This window comes from Aquarana catesbeiana, linkage group LG05 (assembly GCF_042186555.1).
Source record: "Aquarana catesbeiana isolate 2022-GZ linkage group LG05, ASM4218655v1, whole genome shotgun sequence".
NCBI lineage: Eukaryota > Metazoa > Chordata > Amphibia > Anura > Ranidae > Aquarana > Aquarana catesbeiana.
Window position 1 is genome coordinate 290,364,609 of NC_133328.1, and position 22,181 is coordinate 290,386,789.

The following is a 22,181-nucleotide window of genomic DNA, read 5'->3' on the forward strand; positions in this document are numbered from 1 at the left end:
AACAGATCAGTGACTGCTGCTCCTTTCTGCCAATCCCTAAACTGGCTACCCCTACCCCACCATATAAACTTTAAAATACTAACCACAACATACAAGGCCATCCACAACATCACCCCCAGCTACATCAACAAACTCATCTGCAGATATCACCCAAATTGTCCTCTCTGCTACTCCCAAGACGTCCTGCTCTCTAGCACCCTTGTTACATCCTCCTACGCTCACCTCCAGGACTTCTCCAGATCCTCTCCCATCCACTGGAACCCCCTGCCCCGGTATATCTGGTCAGCCCCTACACTGTCCTCCTTTAGGTGATCCCTGAAAACTCACTTAATCAGGGCAGTCTATCCCACACCCACCTAAGAACTGTACCCGAGTCACCTCCATCAGATCATCCCTCCATCAGATCATCCCTGCAGCTATTAACTTTTTTACCACCTCCCCCTCCCTTTAGACTGTAATGCAGTGTACACACGAGCGGACTCTTCCGATGGACTGAATCCGGTGGATAATCCGACCATGTGTGGGCTTCATCGGACTTCCAACGGACCTTTTCAGTCGAAAATCCGCCGGACTTTAGATTTGAAACATGCTTCAAATCTTTCCGCCGGAACTCCGCCGGACCCAGTTCCTATCGGGAAGCCCATTCGTCTGTATGCTAGTCCAACGGACCAAATACAAAGCAAGGGAAGCTACAGCACCTGCCCGTGAGAATGTTTCCAGCGCGATCCTATTGTGCTGGTTCTTGGCGACAGGGTATAATCTCGCGCTTGCTGCAATAGGAAAAACACATTTTCCAGCGAGCACGAGAAGGAGGCGACAATGTCGCCTGGTATGGATTTTAAGGGGAACCCCTAACCCAAAGCACCTGTCCTCATGTTGATGAGGACAAGGGCCTCTTCCCGACAACCCTGGATATTGGTTGTTGGGGTCTGCGGGCGGGGGGGTTATCGGAATCCAGGAGCTCCCTTTAATAAGGGGGCCCCCAGATCTCGGCCCCCCACCCTATGTAGAAAAAATTACAAATCAGCGCGAAGTGGTAAATATGCGTTATATAGCTGCTGAACACTAGGGTCAAAAAACAAATCCCTTAATATAAATATAACATCAGATAGTGCAGCACTAGAATCAAAATAAAACACTAAAGTCCACCACGATATCAATATCCATATGGGTAATCAATAAATCATCCTCAAGTGCGAGCGAACACCGGTTAGTGGAGAAGTGATTTCAGGCAGCCCACCACCAAGGAATAGGTTGGCCTCTCACCTGAAGGAATGGACCCTTTGGTTATAGAGGGTCATAAATCGCTTTAGTCAAGCAAGATACAGCATGTGCCGGCATCCGTCAGGGCTCAGGTGTCAAACACTCCTCTGGGACCATGGGGCTCCGGTAACAGACACTCCAATATGACCAAGGTCAAGTTCTCTAAGTATATTCCAAAGTTGCTTGAAGCACTTACAAATTCAAATTTACAAGTAGAGGAAGATTTTTCACAGGTCACCAGCATCAGCACAAAATATAAAACCACCTGAAAGGTAGGTGCTTTAGGATGACAGTATTCCAATTGTGCTGGTACTAGCTGAGTGCATAGATGCGCACCTGTAACCAGTTTTCTATCCAGGAACATACACTATCATCAGTGGCAACAGTCCTCATTTTGTAAATTCATTTTTTTATGGGATACTGTATAAAAATCCTTTGGCAAAGTCCCTATACATTACAACCACAGGCCATCTATCTTTGTGTTGCTTCCTTTGTGTGAAATAACTGGTGATCCTACCATTCCCCCTGCTTTGCCACTTAAAAATGACCACATTAGGCATGAGAGCACATCTTTATCAGTGTGGTCAGTTTTCTGCCCGTACTGTCTGTCCTCCAAAGGTCAGACTTGTGTTGACAAGCCCCCCCTTCAAATTGATTTACTGTACTGTATTATTTGTTTCTCCACCCCTAGCCCTGAAAGCACCTGAGAACAGAGCTTGTATGATCACTTTATAATTTCTATATATTTTTTTTTCTTAGGTATGTACACTTTTCATGTCTATTTTATACTGAATGGGTTGCATTACAAGGTAAGGGTTCAAATATACTTTAAAGCCTTCTTCACTGCTGTTCCCCCTCTGTCAGGAAGCCATGATGTCCATGAGACAGTTTACTGGTAAGCTTCTCCAAATTAAAATGTGCATTTGCACTTTCATGTTGCAATCGTCTAATAGTGTTATCACATATTTTAATTTGGTATTTGGATTTTCACTGAATTTTTTGGCATGCCATTTTATTCATTCATATCAAAGTTACCATGTACCTAGATAGGTGAAACTGTTTATACTGGTTTTGCTCTTTCACTGTACGAGTCATTTGGGGTTTCCTTTCTCTATCATTTTTTGGCATATTTGGTTGTATTTACTGAGTGAACATTTATACCTTTATTTGTATATTATTCTAATAGGGAAGTGAGTGAGGCATGTTCATGTTGTAAAATATCTTGATCTAGCAGGTGTAACATGCAGGAGGTCCCCCCCTCTTCCTCTTGATGCTGTGCCTCCAGTGCCCTATCTATAATTCTCATCATTATGGTTGTCTCCTCAAACTTTGACATTGTGGTGCATGTGTTCTGTATGGGGAGCCATTGATGATGGAGAAGCAGCCCAGCTCCCTCGAGCCTGCCCTCACACATACTACAAGTATTAATTTATAGCCTACTGATTCATCTGCAGCTGCTCCAGCATGGCCAAGGTAAGGTTCAACTGGGTGGGCATGTCACATACAGTATCAGGTGGTGTGTGGGGAGATAGATTTCCCCACTGAATTTCACCCAGTCGCACACATAGTGGGTATGACTACCCAAAATGGCTACAAACTCTTATGGTCTGCCTAGAAAATTCTGTACACCTGTTACCTATCTAGGAAGCACTGCACCAACAGGTAGAGAACATGTGCCAGACAAGGCATGTGTGAACGTTCCCTAATGAAAGGTGGATAGCAGGATGGTGCCGTTGTCACACACAACCTTTCCTGGCATAAGCTGGCATGAGGTTATCTACTTCTAGGCCTGTGCTATTATAAAAGATGTTATAATTTACAATAGGTTCTTTTACTCTGTACCAAGGACTTCACATTTTCTACATTACAGGTGTGACATGCATCCATCATATTCATGTCTGTGCCTATCAGAGTATTATCATTTATTATTTCCAATATTTCCAACATTTATTATTTGTAATATTTTCTATTTTGAGGAATGCTTTTGCTCACTTTTAGCTCTATCGCATGATAATCCTATTTCCAGATTCAAAAATACCCGCAAAGCTCATGCACTATATAAAGGGTAACTCCACTTTTGTGGGAAAAAAATTGCAAACAAAAATAGCAAATAAAGAAAAAATAATATAGCACACATAATTGTGACCCTAATCATTTTGTGGTTGAACCTTTCCTTTTCAATCTGCAGCCAATGTAATTTTCTGAGAATACATTGCATATAAATAAATCACCACATCACTTCCACTAGCAGTCACAGTCCCTGTCGAACTATCTGAGGATACCAGTTAATAAAGGTTTTTTCTTATATCCATTAGTTACTATACTCTGTACCCAGGTCTACACCACACTCTAATACAGGTCTATCAGGTCTGACATCCATACTTTTATGTTTGTCTATGGCTATCAGAGTAGACACATGTCTTTATTTGCAATCCTATAGAGTAGTGGTGTAGTATTTCACATACATGATTTCTACTTATAGAGATATGCCAAGACCCTATGGAGACAATCATCCTATTTAGTTGTCCTTAAAGAGTCATTGTCCTAAATGGACTCCTCCGCTGTCAGAATAAATTGATCAGTGCTGCAGCCAATTGGCTGCATATGCTGATCAAATCAACATCTTCTATCATTCCTGTTGGAGAAAGGCAGATTGTTAGATCGTCTTCTCTTTAGCGGGAATATCCATAGATGGATCAAAATTCAGCCAGTGCCTGTTGAACTGGCCAAATTTCATCCATCTATGGCCAGCTTAACTTTCCCTCATTCCCCTTCTCCACAGATGTCATGGTCTCAGCAGTCCATTCACCCCAAAATCAATTTCTCTTCTCCTCCCAAAGCTTACCCTCCTCTCTACTTCCCAGACCATACCACGCTACCCCTTGTCCTTGCAATCATCTTAAAATCTGCTACTCTGCTTCTCATGGGAAAACAAAAATGTGAAAAGGGAAAAAAGTTAAGCAGAATTAAAAAGATTAAGGATAGTGAGAAAGATGTACTGCCTCACCTCCTCTCCCACTCACTATATAGTAAAACCAAACTTTCTTTATCCCCTAGTGATTCTGTAAGTCGCAATACCGGGTTCCTCTATTAATAAACATTACCCTTCCTTCATTAGTGACTTCAATATGGAGGACTATTAAAGTGAAATAATGGGCACCCATTAACTCTTTAGAGGGGGGACAAGGAGGGGGGAAAGGGGAATGGGGGCAATCCTCCCTCCATGGGAGACCTACTGATCGCCATCCTGAGCCATGGGGCGCTTGTCTGAAGTCTGTTCTTCATTTCCTTTACCTACAGCTTCTAACTCATCCTCCTTATCCTTAACCTCCCTCCTAATTCCTCATACTAAAGGTCCTTCCCCACTACTCTTTAATGTATAATTTTCTTCTATATTTATATATTCTTTATCAAACCACTTATAACTAATATATTTAACTTCATGCCTACTGCTCATGTATTTGCTATATGTTGAGGATTGTTTAAATTCCAATCATTCATTCCAAACTCTAAAACATTTAGCATAAGAACCTCTATGGCTATATACTCGATCTTCCATGAGGAGTAATTGACAAACAAAATATTCAGGCGCTGTACAAATGATACACAAGTAATAAGTGGCTTCAATCGTTCGCAGCTAGGAAGGAAAAAACTTGAGCCCTACAAGCGTGCCCATGAAATAAAAACACAAAATTTCCTCATCAAATAGCACTGAAGCTATTAATCTGTGGCTATACAGACTATTATTCTTCAGCGCTATTTGATGAGGAGATTTGTGTTTTTATTTCATGAGGAGAAACTGACCTACTTTCATTGGCTACTCTACATTAGCTGGTGGTTATTTGACATTTTTTTTTTTTTGTTTTTTTTTTTCTGTTTACAAACTGTTTTCTAAGGTAGCAGCATACAAGTACAGCTATTTTATACCATATCCGCCAAAACAAGAGATACAGAATGATAATATTGTAGAATCAATATTGACATACAATGAATTGACAATGTACTACAATAGGTATACTTTAGTGGAGTTTATGCAGCCGAAATAAAAAAAAAAACAAATTACTGAGATCTGCAATTAATTGATGAACGTGAAATACAATGTTTAGCGCTAACCTTTAAATCTAAAAACTGCTCCAGGAGATTTAATTCTTTCATTGAGCTAACTGGTTTTGACAGGGTTTTTTAGAAAGTGTTGTAATTGTTTATACTTCGTGAGTCCAGCCTAACCATACCCCACTGTAATCATAATTCCTGTAGATAATACATAATTTACATCATTTAATACATCCCTTCTCAGACTGCTTGCAGTAGTCCACTTAAGAAATGTCTTGTGCATTCTACCAGGAGGGAAGTAATCAGTTCCTCAACAGCAAAGACCTAAGTGTCTTAAAATATGCTGGTGGAATATTTATAGGACATGTTTGAAACACATAAAAACCTTCAGGAGAGTCACAATCTTTATTGTCTTTACTCTCCCCAACCTAGTCAAATTATGAGTTGGATGAATATTCAAATCCTGCTTGGCTCTATAAAGAAGGATATGATTATTTTGTTAAAGATCCATATGAAAGGGATATATTATCATCCCTAAATATTTGCGTCCCTTATTTTCCATTCAAATGGGTATTATGGACTCAGATAGCTTATCCACAACTCCCTCCAGGTCTGGACTGTGCCAGAAAATTCTCATAAAGCTAGAGAGTGAGTCTCTAAAATTTGTAATTAACTTGAAGAGGGTTCAATCAATTAAACATTGCAAGTAAATATTCAAGTCCTTCTTTAAAGATATTTTTAACATATTAAGATTAAGCATTTTTAATATATTTGATGTTAAAGATGCCATCTCTTAAGGCATTAACAATCTTTGAAAACATTGGAAACCACTTCTGTAATCCCAGTTTTAAAAATGGGAAAATTACTTTGGTTCTCAAATAGATTTGGGGGACTAAAAGCAAGCAGGGGCTAGAATCTTGCACATTAGTGTAACTGGGTATGTATACATTATGGCCCTCAATAATTATATATCACAAAACTTTTATCCTTCCCTAAATTTTGGGTGCTAGTTTATGTTTCTAAATGCTGGCAGAGTGTGAATGAGCAATATGCACCCTAGTACTATGTTACTTAACCACTTCAGGTCCCGCCCATAGTCAAATGATGTCCGTAGGCCCATCCTGGGCAGGCGTCATATGACATCCTGGGCTTCCCGGCGGCACACGCCCCCGCAGCATCACTCGGGAGCCGACGCGTGTGCCCAGCGGCCGCGATGTCCGCCGGGCACCCGCGATTGCCAGGTAACAGAGCCGGGACGTGGATCTGTGTGTGTAAACACACAGTCCTGTCAGGGGAAAGGACGTCCTGTCAGGGGAAAGGAAACCAATGTGTTCCGTGTACAGAGGAACACTGATCGGTCTCCTCCCCTTCTGTGTCCCCTCCCCCTACAGTTAGAATCACTCCCTAGGTAACACAGTTAACCCCTTGATCGCCCCCAGGTGTTAACCCCTTCCCTGCCAGTGACATTTATACAGTAATCAATGCATTTTTATAGCACTAATCGCTGTATAATTGTCAATGGTCCCAAAATGGTGTCAAAAGTGTCCAATGTGTCCACCGCAATGTCACAGTCATGATAAAAATCACAGATCACCGCCATTACTAGTAAAAAAAAATTAATAATAATAAAAATGCCATAAAACTATCCCCAAGATTGTAGACTAACTTTTGTGCAAACCAATCAATATACGCTTATTGCAATTTTTTTTTTACCAAAAATACAACCCCTGGCAAAAATTATGGAATCACCAGTCCCTGAGGATGTTCCTTCAGTTGTTTATTGATGTAGAAAAAAAGAAGATCACAGACATGGCCAAAAACTAAAGGCATTTCAAATGGCAACTTTCTGGCTTTAAGAAACACTAAAAGAAATCAAGAAAAATTATTGTGGTGGCCAGTAACAGTTAGATTTATAGAACAAGCACAGGGAATAAATTATGGAATCACTCAATTCTGAGGAAAAAATTATGGAATCATGAAAAACAAACAAACAAAATAACACTCCAACACATCACTAGTACTTTGTTGCACCACCTCTGGCTTTTATAACTGCTTACAGTCTCTGAGGCATTGACTTAATGAGTGATAAACAGTACGCTTCATCAATCTGGCTCCAGCCTTCTCTGATTGCTGTTGCCAAATCATCTTTGCAGGTTGGAGTCTTGTCATGGACCATTTTCTTTAACTTCCACCACAGATTTTCAATTGGATTGAGATCCGGACTGTTTGCAGGCCATGACATTGACCTTATGTGTCTTTCTTCAAGGAATTTTTTCACAGTTTTTGCTCTATGGCAAGATGCATTATCATCTTGATAAATGATTTCATCATCCCCAAACATCCTTTCGATAGATGGGATAAGAAAAGTGTCCAAAATGTCAATGTAAACCTGTGCATTTATTGAAGATTTAATGACAGCCATCTCTCCAGTGCCTTTACCTGACATGCAGCCCCATATCATAATTGACTGTGGAAATTTGCATGTTTTCTTCAGACAGTCGTCTGCATAAATCTAATTGGAACGGCACCAAACAAAAGTTCCAGCATCATCACCTTGCCCAATGCAGATTCGAGATTCATCACTGAATATGACTTTCATCCAATCATCCACAGTCCACGATTGCCTTTCCTTAGCTCATTGTTACCTTGTTTTTTTGTGTTTAGGTGTTAGAGATGGCTTTCTTTTAGCTTTTCTGTATGTAAATCCCATTTCCTTTAGACGGTTTCTTACAGTTCGGTCACAGATGTTGACTCCAGTTTCCTCCCATTTGTTCCTCATTTGTTTTATTGTACATTTTCTGTTTTCAAGGCATATCGCTTTAAGTTTTCTGTCTTGACGCTTTGATGTCTTCCTTGGTCTGCCAGTATGCTTGCCTTTAACCACCTTCCCATGTTGTTTGCATTTGGTACATGTTTTAGACACAGCCGACTGTGAACAACCAACATCTTGTGCAACACTGCGTGATGATTTACCCTCTTTACCTACATACTAACAAGCAGATTTAATCTGATGCAGGTGTTGGTGTTTGTAATGAAAATTTACAGGGTGATTCCATAATTTTTTCCTCAGAATTGAGTGATTCCATAATTTATTCCCTGTGCTTGTTCTATAAATCTAACTGTTACTGGCCACCACAATTATTTTTCTTGATTTCTTTTAGTGTTTCTTAAAGCCAGAAAGTTGCCATTTGAAATGCCTTTAGTTTTTGTCTATGTCTGTGATCTGCTTTTTTTCTACAACAATAAACAACTGAAGGAACATCCTCAGGGACTGGTGATTCCATAATTTTTGCCAGGGGTTGTATGTAGAAAAATACAGGCATACCCCACTTTTAAGTACACAGTGGGGTTTATTTACTAAAGCTGAAAAGTGCAAAATCAGGCTCACTTCTGCATAGAAACCAATGAGCTTCTAACCTTGGCTTGTTCAATTAAGCTTTGGTAATAAAACCTGGAAGCTCATTGAATTCTATGCAGAAGTGAGCCTGATTTTGCACTTTCCAGCTTTAGTAAATAAACCCTGTTGCGTACTTAAAAGTGGAGTATGTCTGTACATATCAGCCTAAACTGAGGAAAAAAATTTGTTTTGTTTTTTTAAAAATGGGATATTTATTATAGCAAAAAGTAAAAAATATTGTGTTTTTTTTTCAAACTTGTAGCTCTTCTTTTGTTTATAGTGTAAACAATAAAAACCACAGAGGTGATCAATTACCACCAAAAGAAAGCTCTATTTGTGGGGAAAAAGTGATAAAAATTTAATTTGGGTACAGTGTTGCATGACCGCGCAATTGTCATTCAAAGTGTGACTGTGCTGAAAACTGAATATTGGCCTGGGCAGGAATGGGGTGAAAATGCCCTGTATTAAAGTGGTTAAAACTGGTGACACCTTGTTGGTATAGCTGTGATGTATTTTCTATTACAATTTTTTTTTTTTTAAATGTGATTCATTGACCCTAATTGCTAAAGGAATTGAGGATGTTCACTTTGTAAAGTGAATTTTCATGGGAATTATTATTTAGCTGCATGAATGTGGTGAAATTTACGCTACAAAGAATACGCAATCACGTGCAAGGAAAATTAAGAAAGCAGGATTTTGCTTGCACATGATTGGATGTTGAAGTTAGCACAGCTTCCCCACATGCAAGATAAATGAAAATATACTTTGAAAAGTGAACATGCGCTACTCCTTTACAAAATTAAGGTCATTGGGGTCAATTCATTAAGAGTTAAATAACCTAAAATAAATAAATAAATAAATAACTTAAAAAATGCGGTAAATCTTTTTCAAATGTGCAATTCACTAAGAATTTTGCGGTAAATAACTCATGTGGTAAAGTTTTGAGAATGTGGTCATTACCACATATTTTCATGCAATAATTTATTGCATGTGCCTGTGTCGAATGTCATTTCTGGTTGGCGGAGCCAAGAGGTATACATCTTCCACTGTACCGTCAGGCCTAAGGGAGAGCCAGACAGCACAGGAAGCGAAGCCAAATGTGCTGGACCTTGTTGAACGAATGGTAAGTGCAAACAAGCATGCTCTCAGCATGCAAACTCTGCATAAACGAACCATGCACATAACTGCTAGCTAACTCTGCATTAACCGTGCATGCCACCACTAGCTAACTCTGCAGCAACCCATGCACTCTACAATTAGCTAACTTTGCAGCAACCCATGCACTCTACCACTAGCTAACTTTGCATCAACCATACACACAACCACTAGCTAACTCTGCAGCAACCATGCACGCCACCGCTGGCTAACTCTGCAGCAATCCATGCACTCTACCACTAGCTAACTGCAGCAACCATGCATGGCACCACTAGCTAACTTTGGAAACGGGAGAAGTGGGACTTTGAGTGAGGTGTGCAAAAGAGGCCAAAGGATCAGTCACTATATAACAAACCATTTATTGATTGACAATAGTCAGGTGGCACAGTGTAGTTCCAAATTGTACATAAAACCATCATAGGTACTTGCATATATACATGGTAACAGTGAATAATAAAAACCCCAATGGTGCAGGGCAAGAAATGGTTAAAGGGTTAACAACATCCATAAAATGCACAGGGTCACAATATTGCTATATAACACTCAATGAGAGAAATGGTGCATGTAGTAGGCCCGACGCGTTTCATGTATCAAACACTCTTCGGGGGCAATAAAGCACCAATATCTAAAAGCAAGAAAAAACAAAAAATCCAAATAGTAAAAAATATAGTGCAGCTGTGGGCGGCGAGTGCCGCTGCGCTGGGAGAGGCCTCGGTTCGCCTGGTGCCCGCACTGTTTGACGCTGGGGGGAGTTTCCCTGCTGGGGGGGAGGGGCGGCTGGTTGTACATAAGGGGCCCCCATTTTTCTGCCAGCTCACCATCAGGCAGCATATCCATCACTGGGCAGATTATATACGGCCATTATCTACTACCTAGGTAAGAGGGTAGTATATGTTAACATTTTGGACAACCATTTTGGGATTGGGGGCCTGTGCTAGCCCTAGAGCATACCTCATATATGCATTACTCTCTATCACCACCACAGATTTTCTCCTCTCACCTCAACACCAGTGTGGATATATTACCATATGGGGATTCCTCTTGTGTGCGCCTGGCTTAGTCTCTCTCTCCCCTTGTCCTGGGGGCTCCCTCCTCAGCTCCCGGATCTGATTCAGTCGGTGGCCCGTGACTATGGAACCCATGGTGGTCACACTCTTTGGTCAAGTGAGTATACATCTGGGATTTTGGCTTTGCAGCCTCTCCTATATGCATACCCCATTTTTTCCTCATGCACTATATTTTTTACTATTTGGATTTTTTGTTTTTTCTTGCTTTTAGATGTTGGTGCTTTATTGCCCCTGAAGAGTGTTTGATACACGAAACGCGTCGGACCTACTACATGCACCATATCTCTCATTGAGTGTTATATAGCAATATTGTGACCCTGTGCATTTTATGGATGTTGTTAACCCTTTAACCATTTCTTGCCCTGCACCATTGGGGTTTTTATTATTCACTGTTACCATGTATATATGCAAGTACCTATGATGGTTTTATGTACAATTTGGAACTACACTGTGCCACCTGACTATTGTCAATCAATAAATGGTTTGTTATATAGTGACTGATCCTTTGGCCTCTTTTGCACACCTCACTCAAAGTCCCACTTCTCCCGTTTCCAGTATGCATAGGGATGGAGACCCATGTCTCATTTAAAGTCCCAACCTGTTCCAGTAAACACTAGCTAACTTTGCAGCAAGCATGCACACCACTGCAAGCTAACTCTACAGCAACCATGGGGTCAATTTAGCCAATGCTACTTAACTCATAACTGTCAAAACATGAATGGAGAGATTGCAAACGTTGTCCAAAATTGATGTTTGCATGTGTTAATGAAACTGATGTACCTGGGAGGGGCGTGGACAGCAGCTGAAGGACATGGCCACGTGAGGAGAGAGCTCCGAGTCTTCCAGCTCTCTCGGCTGTTATACATTGACTTCGAGCGACACTAACAGTGCCCACGGGTCCCTGAGAACTCCACTGACATAGCTGCAGGCATGGGTATGAGGAAAGCCAAGGGGGCCCCAGAAAACTGACAGACTTTTTCAAGTCGGCTAGTAAACCGAAAGCCCAAGATGTCGCCACTGCCTTCAGACGGCAGCGGATCATGCAAAATGGCACACAAGGGGATAAGAGGGACAGTAATAAACCCCCCTCCGCTTCACCCAGCCACAGCAGCAGTTCCTCCTCCTGCAATACCCCATTACAAAGCCTGAAAAAGGCTGCACTAAAACGCTCCTCTGCCCACACTTATGCAGGGGACAGACAGGAGGGCCACACATCCCAGGACAGCACTGCTGAGTTCTATGATCAAATTCACAAATCCAGCTACTGGGCAGCCCCTCAGTGATGCCACCATGAAAGAGATGCTGGTGACCCTGCGGGGATCCATGCATAGGGATCTTATATGGACTGTGTTTCACAAATGAAATCTGACAGCTGAGGTGGGGGACCGCGTTAGCCACATGGAAAACAAAATGGCAGAGTTTGCGTCTGCTCATAACGAATTAGTAGATGTGCCCAATGACAAAGATGATGAAATGGAGGCACTGAAAAACAAAATGCGGACTTAGAGGACAGATCTCGCAGAAATTATATTAAACAACGCGGGGTGGCCGAATCTGTACCCCCCTCTGACCTCCGGCATTATGTGCAAAAACTGATTAGTGACTTGCTCCCTGACACATCTGCTGGAGAAATTATTGTGGATCGGGCTCATAGGCTACCCAAGCCACAACACCTCCCAGACAAAATCCTGCATGATGTCATAGCCCGCATACACTTTTTCCAAGTTAAAGACAACCTGATGCGGTTTGCAAGACAACACTCTCCATTGCCTAACCGTTATTCAGGATTTGCCATTTATGCTGATCTTTCCCAACACACCATGCTGGCACGTAAGAAGCTAGTGCTGCTCACTAAGATATTAGGAAACAACCACCTTGCATACTCTTGGGGATTCCCGACTAAACTCCTTGTTACCAAAGATGGCCGCACCTACACTATCAGATCCCTGGAGGAGGGTCTTCAACTTACAAAAAAATGGGGTCTTCTCCCAAATGAAGAAGAGACCGCGCTGACTACCAATACACCTGGGCGCATCTCACCAGAATGGAGATAAGTTGATGCAACCTGACCCTACCCTTAAACATTCTCTATCAGGGTACCATACAGGCCTACTGCTCAATAAGGCCGGGACCAAAGCTAGTTACTAAGAGCTAATCCCCCCAGTTGCTCTTATGCAATACCTTTCACACATTGAGGATTATTTCCTTGTCTTTTTATGTAATTTCTATTACTTGATTATTGACGTTTTTGTTTCTCCCTTTTCTGCTTTACCACCTAGGGTTACACACGGAAAACTTAATGACAACTCTCTGGAACCTACTTACTACTGGTAACCACAGCATGAACTTTCCTATGTCAACCCTAAGGACACCATATCTTCAACTACAGGTACTTGTATCAATAACCATCTACCATTAACTCTAAAGCTACCCTTGCACAGCAACCTCCCCCTGATGCACAATGGTCCTTAACTTTGTGTCCATGAACGCACACAACCTCAACAGCCCCTTTAAAAGAAGGGCAATGTGGCAACAGGCAAAGACCCTGAAAAGTGATGTCCTGTGTATTCAGGAAACTCATTTAGCACAGCAGAAACAACCGTTGTGCACAAACAAACTTTACCCCCAGATTTTTACAGCCTCTGGCCCAAAGAAAAAATGTGGAGTGTTGATCGCAATTAACCATAGTGTGGCCTTCCGCCTCCATGATATGATTAAGGATAAAGCTGGAAGATTTATTATATTGGTCTGTGAACTAAATAATATCATGTATATTCTAATCAACCTTTACGCTCCTGATTGTAGACAACTGCTTTTCCTATATGCTCTCAGAAAGAAAGTTGAAAATATTAAGAAATACTAAGGTTATTAAGAAAGGTTACAATACTGCTGTATTGTGGGGATTTTAATTATGTACCTAATAAACAGTTGAATTGCTCTGCTCCACAGCGATCAGCACGCATTGAAATCCAACCGTTTTTACATTTGTTTGATATGCATGATATATGGCTGTCAGGGCTGGGCTCAGCCCTTCCTTCTTCGAGCTGGCCACTCAGCTGCCAGCTAATTGCCAGCTCCTTTCTCTCCACAGTGACTCAGCTATTGATGATCTGCTCGTCACTACTTAAAGCTGTCCAGCTCACTTCATCTCTGCCTTCCCCTTTGATCACATCTGACAGACTTCCTCCTGCGTTCCTGTTGAAGTCTTGCTCGGCTGACGTCCCTTCTGGCTCCTGATCCTGCTTGCTGTACTACTACGTTGATATCTGGCTCTCTGACATTGGCATTGGCTGACTACCCGATCTGGTTATTGAACTCTGGCTATGTATTGACTACGCTTACTCTGTTTACCTTTTTATTATTATTAAACAAGTGTGATTAACTGTACTTCTGTCTCAGTCTGATTCATGGTTTCTGACAGTAGGCGAAGGCCATGAAATCAGAAGATTCAGTCAGTCCACTTGTTGGTAATATTTTTTCCAGATTGGATGACCAGGATCACCACATGGATCAGTTTGCCTTGGCATTACAAACGCTCCTGAGTTGCATGGCTCACCTGGAATCTTCCTCTATGGCTGCTCCAGTACAACCTATGGTGCAGGCCGTCCCTGCTGCTGCTCCAGTCTCTGTGCAGTCACCCACCTCGAGTATTACCTCTATAAGAGGCATGTCTGGTTCCGCTCTGCTTCACCAGTGATTTGGGGGTGATCCAGTTCAATGCAGAGGGTTTCTCAACCAGGTTGAGATATACTTTGAGATGCTGCCCCAGGCGTTTCCCACGGGCAGAAGCAAAGTAGGTTTCGTGATATGTTTGCTTTCTGAGAGAGCCTTGGCCTGAGGAAACCCTCTATGGGAGACGCAAAAACCCGTGGTCCTGAGTTACCCAGAATTTGTGGCTTCCTTCAAAAGGATATTTGACGTTCACGCATGCTCCGCTTCTGCTGCCAAGAGCCTCATGTCCATTAAACAGAGTACGATAACTGTTGCCGATTACGCCATTGAATTCCGTACTCTGGCAGCAGAGGTTGCTTGGAACAATGAGGCCCTCGTGGCTGCCTTCTCTCATGGTCTCTCGGATAACATCAAGGATGAGATAGCAGCTCGAGATATACCCACTGAGCTGGAGAGGTTGATCACATTTGCCATCCTCATTGACTCCAGACTCAGAGAAAGACTCTCTTTTAAGGAGCGCTGGCGCAAGCCTCCTGTACATTTGTCCCTGAGCTTTGCAGTCCCACCCTTACCTCCCATGCCTCCTGGTACCGAGTCGGTCTGTGAAGATGAACCCATGCACTTGGGCTTCACGCATCTCTCTGCAGATGAGAGAGCCCTTAGGAGGAGGGAGAGATTGTGCCTTTATTGTGGCCAGGCTGGTCACTATTTGAAGTTTTTTCCTACCCGTCCAGAGAACACCCGAACCTTGAGGTCCTGTCACAGACAGACCTTAGGTGGTGTTGTTTCGTCTTCAGTTTCCCAGAAAGATAAGCCCCTGGTTTAGGTTACCCTGTCTTGGGCTGAGTCATCCGTCGAGATACAGGCTCTAATCAACTCTGGGGCTGCAGGCCTGTTCATTGATGCTGCCTTTGTATCGAAGCACTCGATTCTGCTGCAGCTGCATGACACTCCACTTGCCATTGAGGCTCTTGACAGGAGACCTCTACAGCCTGCCCATGTGACTCATAAGACTGTTCTGTTGTCATGGCCCTAGGGCCCTTCACCATGAGATAATCCAATTACAATTTTTTTCCTCACCTAAGTTTCCGCTGGTTATTGGTTATCCTTGGTTACAGAGGCACAACCCTTCTTTTGATTGGCTCCGTGCTGAGGTTCTGTCCTGGTTGCCACAGTGCAGTGAGATATGCTTCCAGAAGGTAGCCATGTCCTGTGCACCTTTTCACTCTCCTCCCTGCCAGCAGAGTACAGTGATTTTAGTGATGTCTTTGACAAAGGTCAAGCCGGGAGTTTGCCTCCACACCAGTCGTATGATTGCGCAATTGACCTTCAACCCCCTCGTGGCCGGGTTTACCCTTTGTCGGTCTTGGAGGATAAGACCATGGAGGAGTATGTTGCAGACGCACTTTCTCATGGTTTCATCTGCAAATCCTCGTATCTTGAGACCTTGTATCGATTATAGGGGTCTCAATCGTTTCACGATTAAGAATGCCTATCCCATTCCGTTGATTACGGAGTTATTTGACTGCCTCAAGGGAACACCGGTTTTCACGAAGCTTGATTTGAGAGGGGCATACAATCTCGTCAGGATTAAGAAGGGCGATGAGTGGAAAACTGCGTTTAACCTCCCTGGTGGTATGATTATTTCAGATTTTTGATGCTGAAAGCGGTACAATTATTTTGCATGGCCTGTAATTCTTAAGAATAACTCACTTAAATCTGTCCAAACAAGAGTCTAGTAGACATCCCGGGTATGATAAAGTTTGAAAAACAAAATAATAAATTATAATATAATAAATAATTATAACAAATAATAATATAATAATAATAATAATAATAATTATTCAATAATGTAATCAAAAACACTGAAATTTGCTCTGTTGCAGAATTGTCATTGTCATTACTTTTAGTGTTTGATGACGGATTTCCCCACACTATCGCTCAATTCTGCAAGTGATTCTAATTTATTATCGCTGTTTTCTAGCTTGTCTAAAACCACTTTTGATGTAAAGGGACGGTTTTGGTTGCTATGGGCAATCTCCAGTTTCCAGGCAGAAAGAATAGTATTTATGATATAAAACTGCATGCAGGGCACTGGACAGACCACTAGAGACAAAAGGGATGTGAAATAAATTGATACAGTAATGTAATCTGTAAGATTACAGTGTACTGTATATGTATCGTGTGTTTTACTTTTTGAATTTGGTGCCGTTCTCCGTCCCCGTGCGTGTGGTGGTTTATCTCCTCATATTTTCCAAGTCCCTGGAGAGCCACCACACAGATGTCTGTCGTGTGCTTCAGAGACTACAAGAGAACAATCTCTACTGTAAGTTGGAAAAGTGCAAATTACATTGTGAACAGGTGAAATTCCTGGGCTATGTCATTTCCACTGCTGGTTTTTCGATGGACCCAGAGAAACTTTCAGAGGTCCTACAGTGGCCTCGACTCATGGGTTTATGTCCCCTGCAGTGTTTTCTTGGCTTTTCCAACTATTATCGGAAGTTTATTCGTAACTTCTCATCTCTGGTCAAGCCCCTGTCTGATATGACCAGGAAAGACAGCAACCCACAGAGTGGTATCCGGAGTCCATTAAGGCTATTGAAAGTCTCAAGGTTGCCTTTGTTTCTGCTCCTGTGTTGGCACACCCTGATCCTATGTTGCCTTTTATCCTAGAAGTTGATGCTTCCGAGACTGGAGTTGGTGCCCTTCTGTCTCAACATCCTAACTCTGAGTGCGCTATGCATCCGTGTGGCTACTTTTCCAAGAAATTGTCACCGGCAGAGTGCAATTATGAGATTGGTGACAGAAAGCTGTTGGCGATCATTTTAGCCCTGAAAGAATGGAGACATCTCCTTGAAGGTACCACTATACTGGTTCTCATTCTTACTGACCATAAGAATCTCACATTCTTGTCTGAGGCTGAGCGCCTCTCTCCCAGAAGGGCGCGATTAGCTCTTTTCTTGTTGAGTTTTAATTACACTGTCTCATTCTTACCTGGTACTAAGAATGTAAGGGTGTTTGGGAGACGCTGCAGATGTATGTGATGTACTGCACCCTGTGTCTGTATCCAATAGGCTATTGCAACATTAAGGGAGAGTTATGTTCTCCTGTCATGCTGATTGCGGCCCATATGAGTTAGTCTGGTGGCTGTGGCTATGGTGGTATTGTACTGGGCTTTGTGTGTCTCTTTTTTGAATGAATACTTATGGGCTCATTATTCTATGCCCATGGGTATTAATTGCAATGGTAATACTGAAGTCACCCAACTCTGCTTGGATATACCACTATACATTATCAGCGTTCCTTATCCCCACCACTAGCATCCCTATGTTGGCTCTGCTGGTGGCGCTTGTATGCGCCTACTTCGCTGCTCTGATCAACAGTTCTTGTCCACTTTCTCTAATGTCTCACTGTACATAGAGGATGTGAACATATGCAGTTGTTTACCGGCGCAGCCCCGCCCTTCATCCTCCTCTATTGGTCAGAGGTATGGAGGAGGCAGTTGTAAAGTCTCATTCACGCTGCTAAGCCCGTCCCCCATGCCTATCCACAGATAATAGACACACACCATATGGGCCAGTAATGACGCCAGGCCCCACCGGCACTTCGTATCTCTCTTGACACAGCGTGCGCAGCATGGGACGCTGTGCACGCGCTGGCGTCTCTCACTATAAAAACACAAGCCCAAATTGGAGTATTAGTCCCCTCAATTCACACCAGGACTAACGTGCTGCATAAGCTGGGGATCGCTCTGCAAAGTTAGTGGAATATTCAGCTCTTTTGTTATAATTTTTTCTTTATGACACTAACTATAGCATATCCTGTCTGCTCTTGAATATTAGCCGCCCAGCTTACTGCTTATGGGCTGATTCAATGGGTTGATTCAGGGGGCTGATTTTTAATGCCTTAACAGATACCTATATAAAGTATCTGTCTGCTTCTGATAAACCTCAGGTTTGCTAACACCACCTAATTATTTTGGATATATTTTTTACTTATTACTAGTACAAAGACTTACCTATATATTTATACCTTCATCAATGATTAATAATATAATGTTCCTACCCTCAACTTCGGCTATTATTGTAAACACCGGTGTCCAATAATGAATGCTTTTGTCAAGAAAGAGTGGGGTTTTCTTAAATAATCATATACCCATATTAATGATAACACTGGAGTGACAAATATCACCTGTTTCCCTATGAGCTTTATATATTTCTAACATATTTTATATTTTCTCCTTTGCAGAGACTTTATTGTTAATTGTGTCATTATCCACCCTGAACTAATTTGCACTTAACCATGCAGACTTCTTGGTCTCATACAACCAAGTAGTGATCTCCATTTAATACTGCTTCACGGCATTTGGTGTGACTTTACGGCCGCATTGCATCAGCTGGCACATTTTCTGGAGGTGTATATTATATCAAGTTCATCCAATTGGTAGGTGATCTCCCAATCTTGGTCTCAACAATGCTCCTGCCTCTTGCCCTCTGTTTATGATGTACATACTTTGTTATTATATATTTTTTTTCAATACTATTACTATTATTATTTTTCTGTTTTCTATTGTTTAGAATATGCTATGGTAATTTCACCTTGTCTTGAATGTCCCTTATGAAGGGACCCCACAAGTGTCCTGAAACGTGTCGGGTCGAATATCTACAATTGCCACGCATTAACGATTTAGTCTTTGTATACTTGCTGTTTTTATTAACTTTTGGTGATGTCTGCACCTGAATAATTTTATATTTTCTATAATTCAATAAATAAATGATCATTTTACAATATTTTCCTTAGACCCCTTTTCCTTGTTGCCTATAAAGTCATTATTTATCTGGGGGATATTTGCTTCTTAATATTATATCTAGGATTGGAAACCTCAACCCCCATGTTGGTGGATCTTCTTAGCTATTTATAAGAATGTAAGGGCTGACGCCTTGTCACAACAATTCTCCTCCACTTCCAAGATGAAGTCGGTTCCGGTTACTGTGATTCCTCCTGATCGTATTCTGCCTACGGTTCGCACCAGTCTTACTTCTCCTTTGGGTGACAAAATTCTTGCTGCTCTGGTCGATGCTCCTCCAGAGAAACCTTGTGAATGCCGCTTTGTTCCCTAGAGTCTCTGTACTGCCGTGCTCCAGACTTACCATTCTCCCAAGGCAGCTGGCCACGCTGGGAAGGATCAACTCTTTTGGGGCCATTTCCCAACAATTCTGGTAGCCTACTCTTTGTGCTGATGTAACCGCCTTCGTAGCTGCCTGTTCTGTGTGTGCTCAGAGTAAGACTCCACGAGACCTTCCAGTGGGCCTCCTACAACCCATACCCAATGGAGAGAGGCCCTGGATCCACCTGTCCATGGATTTCATTGTGGAGTTACCCAACTCCCAGGGCAACACAGTTATCCTTATGGTGGTTGACCGGTTCTCGAAAATGTTGCAATGTCAGAATTGTATTCCACTCAAGAAGTTGCCTACTTCTAAGGAACTGGCTTCTATTTTTGCTCGGGAAATCTTCCGCTTACATGGGCTACCTAAGGTGATTGTCTCAGACAGGGGTAGTCAGTTTGCGTCCCGGTTCTGGCGAGCCTTTTGTGCACAGTTGGGTATTCAGCTTGCTTTCTCCTCTGCGTATCACCCGCAGTCTAATGGGGCCGCAGAACGAGCCAATCAGTCCTTGGAGCAATTCCTACGTTGCTATATTTCTGACCATCATAACAACTGTTCAGACCTCTTACCGTGGGCAGAGTTTGCTCACAATAGTGCCTTGAATTCAGTTTCCCGTTTGCCCCCATTTATGGCGCACTATGGTTTCCAGAAGATGTAGCAGATAATCTCGCATTACCCACAATTGCAAACAGCTAACACACCAAATTAAATAAATGTAAAAAAAACATGAAAAACAAAAAGTGTAGCGCTATAAAATAGTGGGCTATAAGCCCAAATGACATCTGAGAACTCCAAACAGTGAATGGAAAAATATAAAAAATTTTCATACAAAGTGACAAAAAATAAAAAAACACATATATATAGTGTCAATCTATATATGATACACATATTGATGTCAACATTGGAAATGCTGCAACAAATACTTTGGTATGTATATACTTTAAGTCTATATATTTAAAGTTGTGAAATTCAACAACAAAAGATTCCAATCTGTGAAGACGTGTCTGTCCATAAATTGCATGTGTGACTGTGATAACACCACCACCGTGAGTAGAGGAGGCTTACCAGAGTGTTTGAACACGCCAGGGCATATGCTCTGCGTGTCAAACAAGCTTGTGTTACGATGGATGGGAACTGGTAATGTCGATTTCTGCAGACCGAAAGTACTCTGTACACAATCCAATACGGACCCGTGGAAAGTGACCTCTCATGTGAAATGGTTCTCAGAAATCCACAAAAGCAAAAGTGGCAAAGGAGAAAGCAGAAAGGGGCCACATAGTGTAATTCCGTAAAAAAATCTAAATTTTATTAAAATTAAGAACACTCACATAGTTGTAGATAAAAAAGCACTTGTACAAAATCAATAGGCAGCAGTGGAGACCTTTCTGACACGTTTTATCTCCAAGGACATTGTCTGGGGTGTCCCTCCACTGCTGCTCTCCACAAATATATAGGCAATATGACCCCCCCATGAAAATCAAGTCCACAAGTGCTTTGCAGCATGTTACCTCAAACACTTCCGGTATATTTAAAATGGCGTTTCAGCATGTGCTCCATAGCGTGTAATGGCCAATATGGAGGTGCATTTCAAGCTCCTCAATCTATGCTATTGGGGAGGGAATGATGTCCGGAGTGGAGGGGGCCGGTCTGATCTTGGCAGCCACACCCACTCGTCACCATCAGTGCAGGCACGTAGAAGCGCACACAGCAACGCCGCTTGCCAAAACAGGCAAGTAGGCGCATGTGCGAGCTAAGGGGGACGGTCTAAGAACAGACACAGCCGAGTGCGGTCCACGTCACCGGCTAGTGTGCGTTCCACCTTGTACATCAAACATCATGGACTCACGTGTCTGTGTTGTTGCGCATGCATAGTGATACATACACAGCGTGTGTACATACTAGGGAAACGGAAGGGGAAATAGTGGAATAGTGCGCTGATGGTGACGAGTGGGTGTGGCTGCCAAGATCAGGCTAGCCTCCTCCACTCCGGACATCGTTCCCTCCCCAATAGCATAGATTGAGGCGCTTGAAACGCACCTCCATATTGGCCATTACACACTATGCCACACACGCTGAGACGCCATTTTAAATATACCGGAAGTGTTTCAGGTAACATGCTGCAAAGCACTTGTGGACTTGATTTTCATGGGGGGGTCATATTGCCTATATATTTGTGGAGAGCAGCAGTGGAGGCACACCCCAGACGATGTCCTTGGAGACGAAATGCGTTGGGAAGGTCTCCACTGCTGCCTATTGATTTTGTACAAGAGCTTTTTTATCTACAACCATGTGAGTGTTCTTAACTTTATTAAAATTTAGATTTACGGAATTACACTATGTGGTCCCTTTCTGCTTTCTCCTTTGCCACTTTTGCTTTTGTGGATTTTTTGTCACTTTGTATGAAAA